Source organism: Nicotiana attenuata, unplaced genomic scaffold (assembly GCF_001879085.1).
Source record: "Nicotiana attenuata strain UT unplaced genomic scaffold, NIATTr2, whole genome shotgun sequence".
Taxonomy (NCBI): Eukaryota; Viridiplantae; Streptophyta; class Magnoliopsida; order Solanales; family Solanaceae; genus Nicotiana; species Nicotiana attenuata.
In genome coordinates, this window is record NW_017675810.1 from 14,474 (window position 1) to 29,986 (window position 15,513).

A 15,513-nucleotide genomic window follows, 5' to 3' on the forward strand; every position below is an offset into this window, starting at 1 on the left:
TTGTAAGGATGATCTTTTTTTCCTTTTCATGTAATTTTTCTATAAATTGGTCTTTATCTTTGTGCTTTTCGCCGCAGTTATGACTAAAGATATAACCATGACGACATAATGATTTTGTAAAGAATTATCACTAATTGGATGAACTAAAATACAGGGGACTTTACATTTCTATAAAGTTCTTGCCATTACTTGAAGATCTAATATCAGTATATGAACTTTGAGTTTTCAAACGATGCGGCCAAGTAATGGATGAATTTAACTTGGTATATTAAAGAGTAAATTGATGGTGCTTAATACAATCTAACGTTGAGGAAGCTAGTTAATGAAAATCCAAGACAGTGTAGGTGATCTAAGTTACAAGTGCTCACAGATATCTCCTTGCTAAAGGCCTTTTTTCTCCTCGCTAAAGGCCTTGACATCAAAAGGCCTTTTTTGAAGAAATGCAGTGTAGGTGATTCACTAATTATTTGAATTAATAAAAGTGATTCTCCTATGTTTCACTACAGTGTAGGTGATCTAAGTTACAGTTGCTGGCAACTTTTTGAAGCAAGCGATCTGTATTGCAACTGATAGCTAGCATGGTTGTGTACTCACAAATACGAAGTTTGACGTCAAACGGGAAAAAACAAGATCATGAATGAAATACCAAACTATCTTAATTATAAAGTCCACATGATAATTATTTATTGCACCAAATATTATTTAAACTTCACCAAGTAAGCATGTATGATGTTTCTAATTACATCCTGAATAAATTAATGTGCAACAACCAATTGTCGTTCCGTACTATCGTTTATCACAAGGTAATCGACCTAGCATAAAGAAGTTGCACTATACTTATACTTGAGTAATTTAAAGAATTAGTGAGCGTTTTACTCTTCGATATAAGATTTTTCAGTGTGAATCCGAATTTAGTTGGATCCCAATATAAACAAATATCGCACATCAAATGAGAATGAAAAAACTAATTTAAACAGGAAAGGACATAAATAATGAGATTTCAATCACATTCGTTAACAAGTAGGAAAGGAAATTTGATTCTCTTGCTATTAGCTAGTTAGTGGAACAGCTAGCGTATCTGATACTAAGACTAGCTCGACGACTAAAGACTAGGTTTTCATACTTGGATCAACAAACATATTTTGCAACTGTAAATATACACAAGAGTTCTCAAATCTCAACGCACAAGTCGTACTGAATAACTTATTTCAAGTCATTTTGCAACTGTAATCTCGGGACAAACTTCAAATTTGATTCAAATTTGCAACTGCTGATTAAACTTCGCTTGATTCATAATAGTGAGGGTGTAGATGTGGTGCTTCTTTTTAAGTATTTATTTATTTATTTCTCCAATATTTATACTAGTTACCAAAAATTAGGCCATAAACTATATAGAATATTTGTTTAATTATGTTCACTGAAAAACGAAGGAACAAACTCGACCTGACAATTTTTCAATGTAACTTAGATCACCTACACGCGACCGAATTTCCCCTCTCTAAAGGCCTTTTTTCTTGTAGTGTAATAAGAAACAGAACCTTTTATTCAGCAAAACCAAGGGGGAATAATGTCCATTGAAACATATATCTCAAATAAGAAAAGAATTTGTAGATAAACCTAGAACCAACATCAGAAAATCAAAAGCTTGAAACAAATAAAGAAAAACCCAAAGAGAAAGCAACCAAAAACAAAAAAGATCCACTAACAGAGGAAAAAGTATAAAAATTTACCTGCAAACTGCACCAGATGAAGCAACAGATCTAGGTTACCACCTGAAAATCCAAAAGAAGCGTTAGACAAAAAAATTGTTGATAAATCTGTTACCTTTCTATTAAAAAAATCCAGATAAAAGAACAATCAAAACAAGAAAAGCATACAAAAAGAATTACCTATTAACAATAAATTAATTTGGGGATTTGGGGAAGGAGTGCGGGAGAAGTGCTGGAGCAGCAATTGTCCTTGAAGAGTGCCGGCGAAGTGCCAGAAAGACCGACGGAACTGTCCTTGGGGTTTTGGGCTTTAGGAACTCTAGGGTTTGATGATTACGGTGGTCTAATGAAGAGGTATTTGATGAAACTCGGCCATTAATCTTAAACTCGGCAAAGATGAAAAAGAAAAAGATCGGAGAGGCGATTTTGGGTGAACCGACGAGGGAGCTCCGGTGTATCGATGAGGGAGTTTGGATACAGTACTGGGGATACGTTTGGGACTTTGGGAGTTAGGCCAGTAATGTTAAAAATTAAAAAAATAAGAAAATGACATGTCACTAATTAGCTTGGCGGGCCACTAAAATTTTCAGCGGAAAAAATGAGGGAATTGAATACCCGTTCCCATAGATTTTTTTTCCCAAAACCGTTGCCATATACATTTCTATTGGGACGGTTAACAAATTCGTTGCGACACAAAACTCTATGGCAACGGTTTTGTTACATTTGTAACGGTTTGAGGTCTAAAGTGTGCTGATACCTCCCAGATTCTATTGTAACGGTTTGAACCGTTACTATATCACCTCTATGGCAACGGTTTGTGAACTGTTACCAAAAAAACTATTCCCATAGGCCCATTTTCTGGTAGTGCCTAGACCGGTCGGAAGTGTCAACTCCGGTGGTCCTCTGAAAAAGATGATGCCTCCCTCGAACAGTGGAATTCCATCAGTTTGTACCCACGTGGGTGGTCACGTGGTGCCCTCAAATTCAAATTCTGCTACACGTGTTGGACCTTCGAATTCAGTCACTGAAGGGGTACGTTTGAGGCCTGAAAACAACAAGACTTGGGAAGTTCAGAAATTGGATAACACTTATTATAAAAAAGGCCCAAAGGGTAAGGCCCAGTTCAATAAGAAAAAGCAAAAAGAAGGGGAAAAAAATCTAGAAGGCCACTAGAACATTACCCAACCCAAGATCCAATAGATTTAGTGCTTTATTAGAGGAAGTTAACGTTGGAATAGTGGGGCCTGAGACTCTGACCATCGTCTCTCGTTCTTCCTTCCCCTCAACATCGCAAATAGTTCAATGTAGCTTTTCTGAGGCCGACGATGAAGCAGAATCAGTCAAATTTCCTCTCTATCTTCCTTGCTAACCAATTCTAAGGATGGAACCTTCTCAGGTCAGTAGCTCAGATACCGAATTCGCTACTTACTCTCTAAGTGAGGCTCTCCCTCTTCCTTAGTACAATGAGAATTCCTCAAAGCAATTGGTACATACCCCAACTCTAATTGAGCAATACAAGTGGTCAAAATTCACTATGGTCAAAGCATGCAAGGATTTTGGGGTTAATGTGACTAGGTTTGAGCATGAATTGCTTGATATAATTTTGCGAATGGAGCAGAGAAGGCAACAACAACTGCAGCATCAGAAGCCATGCCATAAGTCAGGAAAAGATTTCAAAAGCAAAGGGGAGGTGGAACGAAAAAGATTAATATGTGGGATCAATTATGACGGGAAAGGAAAACAGGCAAGTGTGGAAGCAGGGGCAGGTACTACAATCCTTTTCAGGATGAGAGTAAAAATTTTGAGTTGGAATGTTGGGGGTCTAAATGACAACAATAAAAGGAGTACACTCAAATCTCTTTTACACATATGGAAGGCAGACTTAGTATGTTTACAGGAAACCAAAATAGAAGAATGGTCAGCTAATCTCTTGCATTAGATATGGGAAAAAAGGTAGATTGGTTGGGCTGAACTAAAGTCTTGTGGCACAAAGGGGGAATTATAGTGTTGTGGGACAAAAAGCAGTGGCAATGTATGGATATCCAGGTGGGTACATTCTACATCTCATGTATGATGGAGTCCCTTCAGAAGGACTTCAGATGGTGCTTCACTGGCATATACGGCCCTCATACCAGTCCTAAAATAGAAGAATTATGGCATGAAATTGCTGGAATAAGGGGAATCTGTGATGGTCATTGGGTATTAGGGGGTGATTTCAATGTATGCAGGTTTGAGAGAGGCTCAATTGTGTAAGAAGAACAAAAGTAATGAAAGACTTCTCAGAATTGATCCAAGACTTATGTATCATTGACTTGCCACTACATGGTGCTCAATATACTTGGTCCAGGGGAGAGAATCACATACAAGCATCAAGGATAGATAAATTTTTCATTTCAACAGAATGGAATGACAACTACAAAATTGTTAAGCATGTGGCCTTACCAAAGGTTATTTCTGATCATAGACCTATTTTGCTCGAGAGTGGTGACTGGGAGGCAACACCCTCATACTTCAAGTTTGAAAACATGTGGCTTCAGGGTGAGGGGTTTCTTGACAAAGTGAAGGCTTGGTGGCAGAGTTATATAATTAGTGGTAGTCCAAATTTCATACTTGTTCAGAAGCTAAAGAATCTCAAAAAGGACATCACACACTGGAACAAGGAGATTTTTGGCAAACTAGAGGCGAGAAAGAACAAAATCTTAGACGAGCATTTTGCTCTTGAACAAATTGCTGAACGCAGACCACTTTCTACAGCAGAGAAATCACAGATCTTAGGTCTACAACAGGAATATCAACAACTGATAAAGGCTGAGGATATCTCATGGAGACAAAGATCCAGGTGTTTGTGGTTGAAGGAGGGGGACAGGAACACAAAATATTTTCAAAAGATGGCTAACTCTCATAGGAGGAACAACTGCATTGACAAGCTCAAAGTAGGTCCAGAGATTATTGAAGATAAAGACTCTATCAAAGGGAAAATTATGGAATTCTATGAGAAACTATACACTGAACAAGAGAGCTGGAGACCTTTTGCTGAATTTGAAGGTTTAGCAAGCATTTCAGAAGAGGAGAAAACAGATCTTGAGCTGGAATTTCAAGAGGAAGTGGTCTTGGCAGTAATTAAGTCATGTGCTCCAGATAAGACCCCTGGTCCTGATGGCTACAGTATGGCATTCTTCCAGAAGGCTTGGGAGTTCATTAAAACTGGTGTAATGAATGCACTTGATCACTTCCATCAACACTGCTACATGGTAAGGTGTGTTTGCAACAAATTTTCTTAGAGTAGAAAATTAAATGTAATCACAATACAAATATGAAGAAACATAATTTTATTGATAAATAATTGTGGGTACAATTCTGTTTCTCCCTTGATTCTTCTCTCCTGATTATCTCCGTGATTCGAGCTGGAACAGCGTGTTTCTCGAACATAGGATGATGCAAACCTTCATGGGATGTATTTGATCTCCATGAAATTATGTTTATCTGGCTGCATCTTGATCTCTTTGTGAATATCCCATGAGTTTATGGGATTTTCGAGATGATCTCCATTTTTTGAGATGCCTTTTTAAGAGAATACGTAACCCTTTTTATCGGAATGACCTAGGGTTAGGATAGAGTAGCGTCCAATGCTGGGTTTTGGTAGAGTAGCCTCCAAGCAACACTAACAGACTCCTAGAAGTTCAAGAGGTCTTGTAGTATCTTGAGTTTAGAATTTAGCTTGATCCATTAAAATTTAGATGTCTACAAGGTGCACAAATGCTTCTTTCATAGCTCTAACCCCAAAGAAAAAGGGAGCAATTGAACTAAAGGATTTTAGACCAATTAGTTTAATTGGCAGTGTATACAAGATTGCAGCCAAAGTTCTGGCAGAGAGGCTAAAAAGAGTCATGTGAAAGCTGGTTTCTAACCATCAGAATGCTTTCATAAAAAATAGACAAATTACTGATGCAGCCCTAATTGCAAATGACGTCTTAGATTGGAGGATGAAAAGTGGGGAACCAGGCATCCTATGCAAACTAGATATAGAGAAGGCATTTGATAACTCAATTGGTCATACCTCATTGCTATGCTAAAGAAGATGAGATTTGGAGATAGGTGGATTAGATGGATCAAATTCAGCATCACAACAGTTGAATACTCGGTGCTGGTTAATAGGTGTCCAGTGGGCTTCTTTTCCCCTCAGAAAGGCCTAAGGGAAGGTGATCCATTATCACCCTTTCTCTTTATTTTAGCCATGGAAGGTCTTAGCAGAATGTTAGATAAAGCCAAGGAACTACAATGGATCAATGGTTTTGATGTTGGCAACATAGCAGCAAACTCAGTCAATGTCTCGCACCTTTTGTATGCTGATGATACCTTAATTTTTTGTGGGGCTGAATCAAGACAAGTGCTTTACCTTAATATTACCCTACTAATCTTTGAAGCTTTATCTGGACTTCATATCAACATGCTCAAAAGTGTTATATACCCTGTCAATGACGTTCCAAATCTGACAGAGTTAGCAGAAATTTTGTGTTACAACACTGGCTCCTTCCCAACAACATATCTGGGACTTCCATTGGGTGCTAAGTTTAGAGCTACTTGCAGTTAGGGCAGTGTGATTGAAAAATTTGAGAAAAGGCTAGCCTCCTGGCAGATGCAGTACCTCTTGATGAGTGGTAGACTTACTTTGATTAAAAGCACTCTAGACAGCATTCCAACATACACTATGTCATTGTTCCCTATACCTAGCAAGGTACTAAGATAGCTCGACAAAATCAGGAGGAACTTTTTATGAGAAGGGAACAGTAAGGAACACAAATTCTGGCTAAGATAACAAAGTGGACTGGGCATTAAAAATCTGGCTGCACATAACAAAAGTTTACTAATGAAGTGGTTATGGAGATACTCTCAGGAAAACCAAACACTTTGGAAAGAGGTAGTCACAGCTAAGCATGGAGCCCAAAATCATTGGTGTACAAAAATCTCCCGAGCCTCATATGGAGTTGGACCTTGGAAATACATTAGCAGACTCTGGGATGAATTCTATCAGAATGCCTACTTTTCTGCAGGAAGTGGGACACTCATCAAATTCTGGAAAGATAAATGACTAGGGAACTGTCTTCTAAAAGATGACTTTCTCTTGTGATCCTGACTCATCTATTCCTTAATATAGGGAAAATAACATTTGGAACATTCTTCTTAGAAGGTATATATAAGACTGGGAGTATGAGGAGCTGCTAAATCTACTATCAAGGCTAGAGAATAATGGAATCAATGCTCATGCAATGGACAAGCTAAAGTGGGGCAAGTCCAAGGAAGGTTGCTATTCTTTCAAGGTTGGATATACATCTTTGACAACACAAAATGAAATGGTGGAAAGCTGGCCATGGAAGCTTATTTGGAGAACAAGAGCTCCTTTAAAAGTCACATGCTTTTGTTTGACTGCACTACAAGATGCATACCTCACTCAGGGTAATCTAAGGAAAAGAAGCTTCCAGATTGTAAATAGATGCTACATGTGTCATAACAATGAAGAAACCAACAACCATTTATTTCTACACTGTCCAGTAGCTGCTGATGTGTGGAACATGTTTCTCTCACTTTTTGGACTCAACTGGGTCATGCCTCAGAGCACCAAGGAAGCCTATAGAAACTGGAATACATTGAAAGTTGATAAAGCCATCAAACAAGTCTGGAGAATGATCCCTGCTACTATTTTTTGGTGTTTATGGACAGAAAGAAATAGGAGATGCTTTGATGGTGTATCAACTCCAATTCACTTTATTAAGGCTAGGTGCTTAATGTTTCTTTTTAGTTGGCACAAATTATCCCCTGTAGACACCCCTGATAGCTTTCTGAACTTTGTCAACGCCTTGGTCTTAGATTAGCATTTCATGTATTAGAGTTGACTTAGTTCTTTTTGCTGTATTATCTTTTGTACTACTGCATCTTCTTGATGTTATCAACGAACAAATTACTTCATAAAAAAAATGTTGAATCTGATACAAGACATTTTGTAGCACTAAGTTTCTTATTTTAGTTTATTTGTAAGTGTTTCTATGTGAGAGTTCTAAGTTCCTAATTTCAATTAATTACTGTTATGTGTTAGAGTTCTAATATGACGATCCATATTAATTATTCACAAAATAAATTATAATGTATTATTATCTACTCAAAGCTTTGTTTACTAATAATATAATTATTTTACGAATTTGTCTAATACATAACTCGGCATACACGTGCAACGTACGTGCCAAGAAACTAGTTAATATATCGTATTGCTAGTTATATCATCTTTAAAAAGATGTATGGGGCGATGAGACATATACCTTAACTCTTTGGTAGGGGTGTACATGGACCGGGTTGGTTCGATTTTTATCAAAACCAAACCAAACCAACTATATCGGTTCGGACTCGTTCGGTTTTGTCGGGTTTTTCGAGTTTTCGATTTTTTTTTGTTACATGAATATTATTCAAATCTTACTTTATTAAAGTTATAGATAAAGTTTTGATAAGTGAATATATGTTTAGTAAATATCGAAAAAATTGACAAACATATGATCTATTAAAATATTCTAATGGGAGAATTTTTTTAGTAACACATGATAGTTATTTTCTTAGTTGTCTAACAATTATTTCCCGTTAATGTACGCTTTCAAGGTTAAAACATGAGAGGATCCCAAATATTTCTACATTCTTTAAAGAAAATTCAATATAAAGTCTTAAAAATATATATATAAAAATTATATATTTATTGTTGGGCCTCCACAACTAAACACTTAAGTTGGCCCATTATTTATTTATTTTGTAAATAGATAGTCTTGTATAGATAGCCATTCTTTGTATTATATTAGAAGTAGTCAGATTTAATAGCTTAATCTCAATACATTGTGCTAGTTTTGTAAACATTGTGGACCGGGTCTAAGTGACGTATAAATAGTCTAAGGCCCAACTGTATTAGGTTGGCCGACCATTTCTCATTTTCACTGCCTCGCTTGTATCTTTCTCTCTGATAAGAAGCATCTAGAATCTCTAATCTCCATTAACGATTTCTTCGATTGAGCTAATGTTTTCTCTATAACATGGTATCAGAGCGGGAATCGGTCAGTCCTTATTCTCCTCTATCGAGCGATGTTACCCTCACCTGATTTCGTCAAGTTTTCACTGTCGTCAGAGTTTGGTGGTTGTCACGACCCGGATTTTCCACCCTCGGGAGTCGTGATGGCGCCTACTCGTAGAAGCTAGGCAAGCCACGAACTATAGAAATTCTTAACTTTTTCATTTTAACCCTTCTTGACAACTTGAGTTAACAGGATCAACATATTAGAATTTACGATAAACAGAAATAAGCGGAAGACTTAAGCAACTAAAAATAACCAAGCCAGTACTACAATGCCAATATACTCCTCTACCCGAAATCTGGTGTCACAATATTCACGGACGAACTAAGATTACTACAACAAATCTCTAAAAGAAGAAATATAGTCTGTCTCGGAAACAAGTGAAAACAAAACATAATCATAGATAGAAGAGAGCGTCGGGCCTGCGGACGCCTGCAGGACTACCTCGGGCACTCTGACTGGACTGAAGGCTGGCTCCCCGAGTGCTACTGCCCAAATGCTGCTCCTGTATCTGCACATAGTGCAGAGTGTAGTATCAGCACAACCGACCCCATGTGCTGGTAAGTGCCTAGCCTAACCCCGGCGAGGTAGTGACGAGGCTAGGACCAGACTCCAGATAAACCTGTGCAGTTATATAATATACAACGGAAAATAAACAGAAATAAACAATTTAAATGGGAGGGGGTACATGCTACAGGGGATAATGTCAAATCCAGCAGGAACTTAAGAGAAATACGAGAGAACAACTCAGAATCTACAACAAAACAATAATAGTACTGTTGCGGCGCGCAACCCGATCCCTTAACATTTACCACTGTTGCGGCAACCCGATCCAATATAATATTTACCACGGTTGCGGCGTGCAACCCGATTCAATATAATATTGTTGCGGCGTGCAACCCGATCCAATATAATATACTATTGTTGCGGCGTGCAACTCGATCCATATTTAGTGTTGTTGCGGCGTGCAACCCGATCCATGTTTATAATATTGTTGCGGCGTGCAACCCGATCCATATTTATAGTATTGTTGTGGCGTGCAACCCGATCCATATTTATAATATTGTTGCGGTGTGCAACCCGATCCATATATATATATATATATGCCTTTAGCAACAACCATACCAAGTGTCCCGGCAAGGGATCAACAATAAACTACACTATCCCGGCAAGGGATCAACAATAAACTATACTATCCCGGCAAGGGATCAACAATAAAAGTAAATACGTCCCGGCAAGGGAGAATCAGCTATAACCAATCTTAACTCAACCTCTATCCATCCCAGCTAACACCAATATCCAAATCATAAGTAATTTTCACGAGAACAAATTTAATCCTTGCTCAATATCGAGAATCATCAATTAAAGCATCCGTAGTATCATATAAGAATACAACAATATCAATTTAAGACTCACGGTCATGCTCGACATCAACGTATAGATACTCGTCACCATGCCTATACGTCGTACTCAACAAGAAGCAAATAGCAAATAGAACTCAACTCCTAATCCCTCAAGCTAAGGTTAGACCGAACACTTACCTCGAACTTCCACGGCCAACTCAAGCCTCAAACACCGCTTTCCCTTTCGAATTTGGCTCCAAATCAATCGTATCTAGACATAATCGACTTAATAACATCAATAAACGCCCAACAATCCAATTCCAATGCTCAATTATAACTTTCCAATCATTCTTTCCAAAAACCCAAAAATTGACCCCGGGCCCGCTTGGTCAAAACACGAGGTTCGGACTAAAACCCGATCACCCATTCACCCACGAGCCCGAATATATAATTTGTTTTGAAATCCGACCCCAACACGAGGTCAAATTATCAATTAATCAAAAAGCCCTAACTCTACCCAATTCCCCAATTTTCTACCATTAAAACCCTAGGATTATTGATAAAAGTTGATGAAAAATATTAGATAGTTGAAAGAAACAGTTAATGAATACTTACTTGTGATTTGGGAAGAAAATCTCTTGAGAAAATCGCCCTAGTTCTTCTATTTTTGTGAAAGTTTGAAAGAAAAATCGCTGAAGTTATGTTTTAAAAGACTCACTGCCCGACTTCCGCATCTGCGACTCGTGGGTCGCATCTGCGCAACCGCACGTGCGAAAAAATGGTCGCCTCTGCGGAAATGACTAGGCCCCGCTGGGGCCGCACCTGCGAGAAAAGGACCCTCTCCTGCGGAACCGCATCTGCGGAAGATTGTCCGCATCTGCGAGATTGGACCGCACCTGCGACCCCCTGTGCGCACCTGCGGTGCTCGACTCGCAGGTACGGTTACACCAGAACTGGTGCAACAGCAGTGTTTTTCCTAAGTTTAAACACCCCGGAACCTACCCGAAACTCACCCGAGCCCTCGGGGCTCCAAACCAAACATGCGTACTAACTCAAAAACATCATATGAACTTATCCGTGCGATCAAATCGCCAAAATAACCTCTCAAACAACGAATTAAACCTCAAAAATCAATGAAATACCTCAAACTTCTTAAACATCAACTTTTGCAATTTAGGCTCGAATTTCCTTATTTTATGAACATGGTATAATTCATCAAACAAGCTGCCCTCACACACACCAACAAAATGGTGTGGTTGAGAGGAAGCGTAGAACTCTTCTTGAAGCTTCTAGAGCCTTGCTTTTTCAGTCTCAAGTTCCAATTAGATTCTGGGGAGACTGTCTCCTCACAGCCACTTATATTATAAATATACTTCCCTCTAGTTTGCTTCAAAATAAGTCTCCTCTTGAGTTGCTATTTGGCAAAAAGCCCAATTATTCTCACTTAAGAACTTTTGGTTGTCCTTGTGTATTCCTTGGCTATCGTTTTGCAAAGAAGGGCTATAAGTTGTATAATTTGCAATCCAAACAGTGTTTCATATGTTTTCCATGAGCAGCATTTTCTTTTTTCCTCAGATTTCTCCTTTCTTGTTGTTTCTGAGTCCCCTTTGTCACCTGCTCCTTTATCTTCTTTTCCCCATGATTGTCCTATGCCTTCTTCTTCCACTAATGTTGCTCCCACACCCCTTTCACATCCTGGTTCTACTTCCACACATGTTCCCTCATCTCCTACTCCTCCCAGCACCTCTTCTCCTCCTGACATAGATGTTGCAGTTTCTCCTTCAGTTGCAGTCCCTGATTCTGCCTCTAATTCTCCTTCTTTCAATCCTGATCCTGCCATTCCTGCACCATCCCCTATTCCCCTTAGAAATTCTGATAGACCTCATAATCCTCCTTCTTACTTAGATTACATCTACAAGCTGCCCACTTCCCTTTTTTTTTCCTCTTCTAAGCTAATAGAATTTGAACCATATACATATTCCCAGGCAGCTCCTATCCCAGCTTGGCAAGATGCCGTGAGGAAAGAGTTTGAGGCTTTGGAAGAAAATCACACTTGGGATATTGTTGAGCTTCCTACGGGTAAGAAGCCTATTGGTTGCAAATGGGTCTATAAGATAAAATACAAAGCTAACGTTGAGATTGAAAGATACAAGGCTAGGCTTGTCATTAGGGAGGACACATAGGTTGAGGGAGTGGATTTAAATGAGACTTTCTCACCTGTTGTGAAGATGTTTACTGTTAAGTGCTTGATGTTATTGCTGTTAAAAAGAATTGATCTTTATTTCAACTTACTGTCAATAATGTCTTTCTTCATGGTGACTTAGATGAAGAGGTTTATATGAAATTACCTCTTGGCCTCTCTGTTTCTTCTCCTTCTTCTGTCCCTTTGGCTTGTAAGCTGAAAAAATCACTCTATGGGTTGCGTCAAGCCTCAAGACAATGGTATGCCAAGTTATTCGAGGCTCTTTATTCTAGAGGGTATCATCATTCCCTTAATGACTACTCTCTTTTCATCAAAGGATCTCTAGGTCATTTGGTGATATTAGCAGTCTATGTTGATGACATCATTCTCACGGGTGATGATTTGGTTGAAATTTTAGCTTTGAAGCAGTTTCCAGATGATGAGTTTAAAATTAAAGACTTGGATTTTTTACACTATTTCCTAGGCATTGAGGTTACTGTTTTCCCTGATGGTGTTCTTTTAAATCAAAAGAAATTTGTTTCTGATATGCTAAAAGATTTTGATTATTTGGGGGTCACTTCTGTTGCTAGTCCCCTAGAACTAACCCCAAAACTCAAGCCGCTGAAGGTGAGGTGTTGCTATCTTTTGAGAAGTACAGGAGACTGATTGGCAAGTTGCTCTTTTTAACTCACACTCGACCTGACATCTGTTTTGGGGTTCAATATTTGAGCCAATTCTTGCACACTCCCGGGATACCTCATATGGTTGCTGCCCTCCACTTGCTCCGATATCTTAAAGGCACACTTGATTTTGATTTATTTTACTCTAACAATCTTGATTTCTTTGTGAAGGCTTATACTGATAGTGATAGGGCTGCTTGACCCGACATTCGCAAATCTGTCTCGGGCTATTGTATATTCTTGGGAGACAGTCTTGTTGGCTGGAAATCCAAAAAGCAGCTTATGGTTTCTCTCTCATCCGCTGAAGCTGAGTATCGAGCTGTCCGCATGTGGTGACTGAATTAGTTTGGTTGTCCCGCCTGTTACATGATCTCACAGTCCCTGTTTCTGTCCTATGTGATAACATGGCAGCTCTTCATATTGCGAAGAACCCGATGTTCCATGAGCGTACAAAGTATATCGAAGTGGATTGTCACTTCATTAGAAACAAATTGGCTGAGGGGTTCCTCCAGTTGTCTCATGTTCCCACCTCCAACCAACTTGCCAATATCTTCACTAAACCACTGCCTGGGGTCCTCCATCATACCTTTCTAGGCAAGTTGAAGGTGGTTTTACCCTCCAACTTGAAGGGGGGTGTTGGGCCTCCACAGCTAAACACTTAAGTTGGCCCTTTCTTTATTTATTTTGTAAATAGATAGTCTTGTATAAATAGCCATTCTTTGTATTGTATTAGAAGTAGTCAGATTTAGAAGCTTAGTCTCAATACATTATGCTAGTTTTGTAAACATTGTGGACCGGGTCTAAGTGACGTATAAATAGTCTAAGGCCCAACTGTATTGGGTTGGCCGACCATTTCTCATTTTCACTGCCTCGTTTGTATCTTTCTCTCTCTGATAAGAAGCATCTAGAATCCCTAATCTCCATTAACGATTTTTTCGATTGAGCTAGTGTTAACTTTTATGTGTCGGTTGGGTTCGGTTTTTTTTTACTCAATACCAAACCAAGTCAAACCAAACCTAGTCGAGTTTTTTAATTGGTTTGGTATAATTTTTCGGTTTGGTGCGGTTCTCCGGTTCGGTTTGAACACCCCTACTCTTTGGTATGTGCATTGAAACACCACTTAAAGTGAGATGAAACCCCGAACTTGAGCTACACTTCAAAATTTAATTAAGCGCAATAAGACGAACGTTTAACAACATTGTAGATAGCTGCTTTAAACTGTTTAAACACTATGACATTGCTCTCCGATCCCATATGTACAAGGAAATCTCCCATAAATTTTCTGAATGAGTTTTTTTGTTTTTTGCAAGAGACATTAATTGCTTGGTTGCAATAGAGATGGCTGAAACAGAGAGATTTAGTTAATTGCTTTAGTTTGGCGAAGGGTTTTAAGAATTAAGACCACTTGCCACTTGCAATAGATGGAGCGTAATACGTCTGGATTTTTGCTATCTTGAAGTCGATGAAAGAGTACGTTAAAGCAATAAAGCCTAGGAAAACCAACAATTAGTATTACCTACCTCTAACCACCCTACAAAGCCTTGTATTCACATAGTCAAAAGATACATAAATAAATTAAACACAAATAAAAAAAAAAAATAAAGAGCCAGATTCTCTCTCTCTCTCTCTCTCTCTCTCTCTCTCTCTCACACACACACACACACACACACACAGAGATTACCAGTCAAAAAACATTCCTGCTGATGGCTTGGCTAGTTTAAAATTTATTTTAGACACCTAGTTTCAAAAACCGGGTGACAATACTAAGGGGTGTGTGTGTGTATGTATGTATGTCAATTAGCAGGTACGATAGGGAGAACTAATTCATTGAGATCCACGGGAGTGGAGATCATATATAGAAGTCTCCATTATTATCTGGATCAAGAGGTTTCAATTATTATTGAACTGAGTTAACTTAATTACAGTTTATGGACTAAGCAATTCAAGAAGTGTATCTCCAGAATCCCACTTAAAAGAGAAGATGAGAAATGGGTGGCAAACGTAATTAGTGAAGTGCCATTTTCATTTTTGTTTCCAAATAGAATGATTCCAAGCTTAAATGAAAAGGCAAAAAGATGATGACTAAGTAAAGCTTTATTCTGAGACAAGTTAAAGGAGAATAGGAAGTGGCATAAGAAGTGAAAAGTTGATGGTCAAGAACAGGGGTTTATTAAGTGATGCTAACTGTGTTGAACTCATGGTATCCACTGTTCTCAATATAACTTTCGTATCTTTTTAAAAAGAGTAATCCACTTCAATAATTTGAAATGATATTATATTTGGTATAATTATTCTGATTTATTACTAGTATATCTCTTCCCTGGCCTCCTCATTTATGTATTCAAACAAGGTTAGAGTAAACAGTATATAATGCCATCCAGAACAATAACAAATATATTTATAGATCTACAACAATTCTGCATATGTGATCTTGCACAGGAACTAGGAAGCTCAATTCTTATTCAGCCTATCAATAACTCTCTTTCATTCATCATG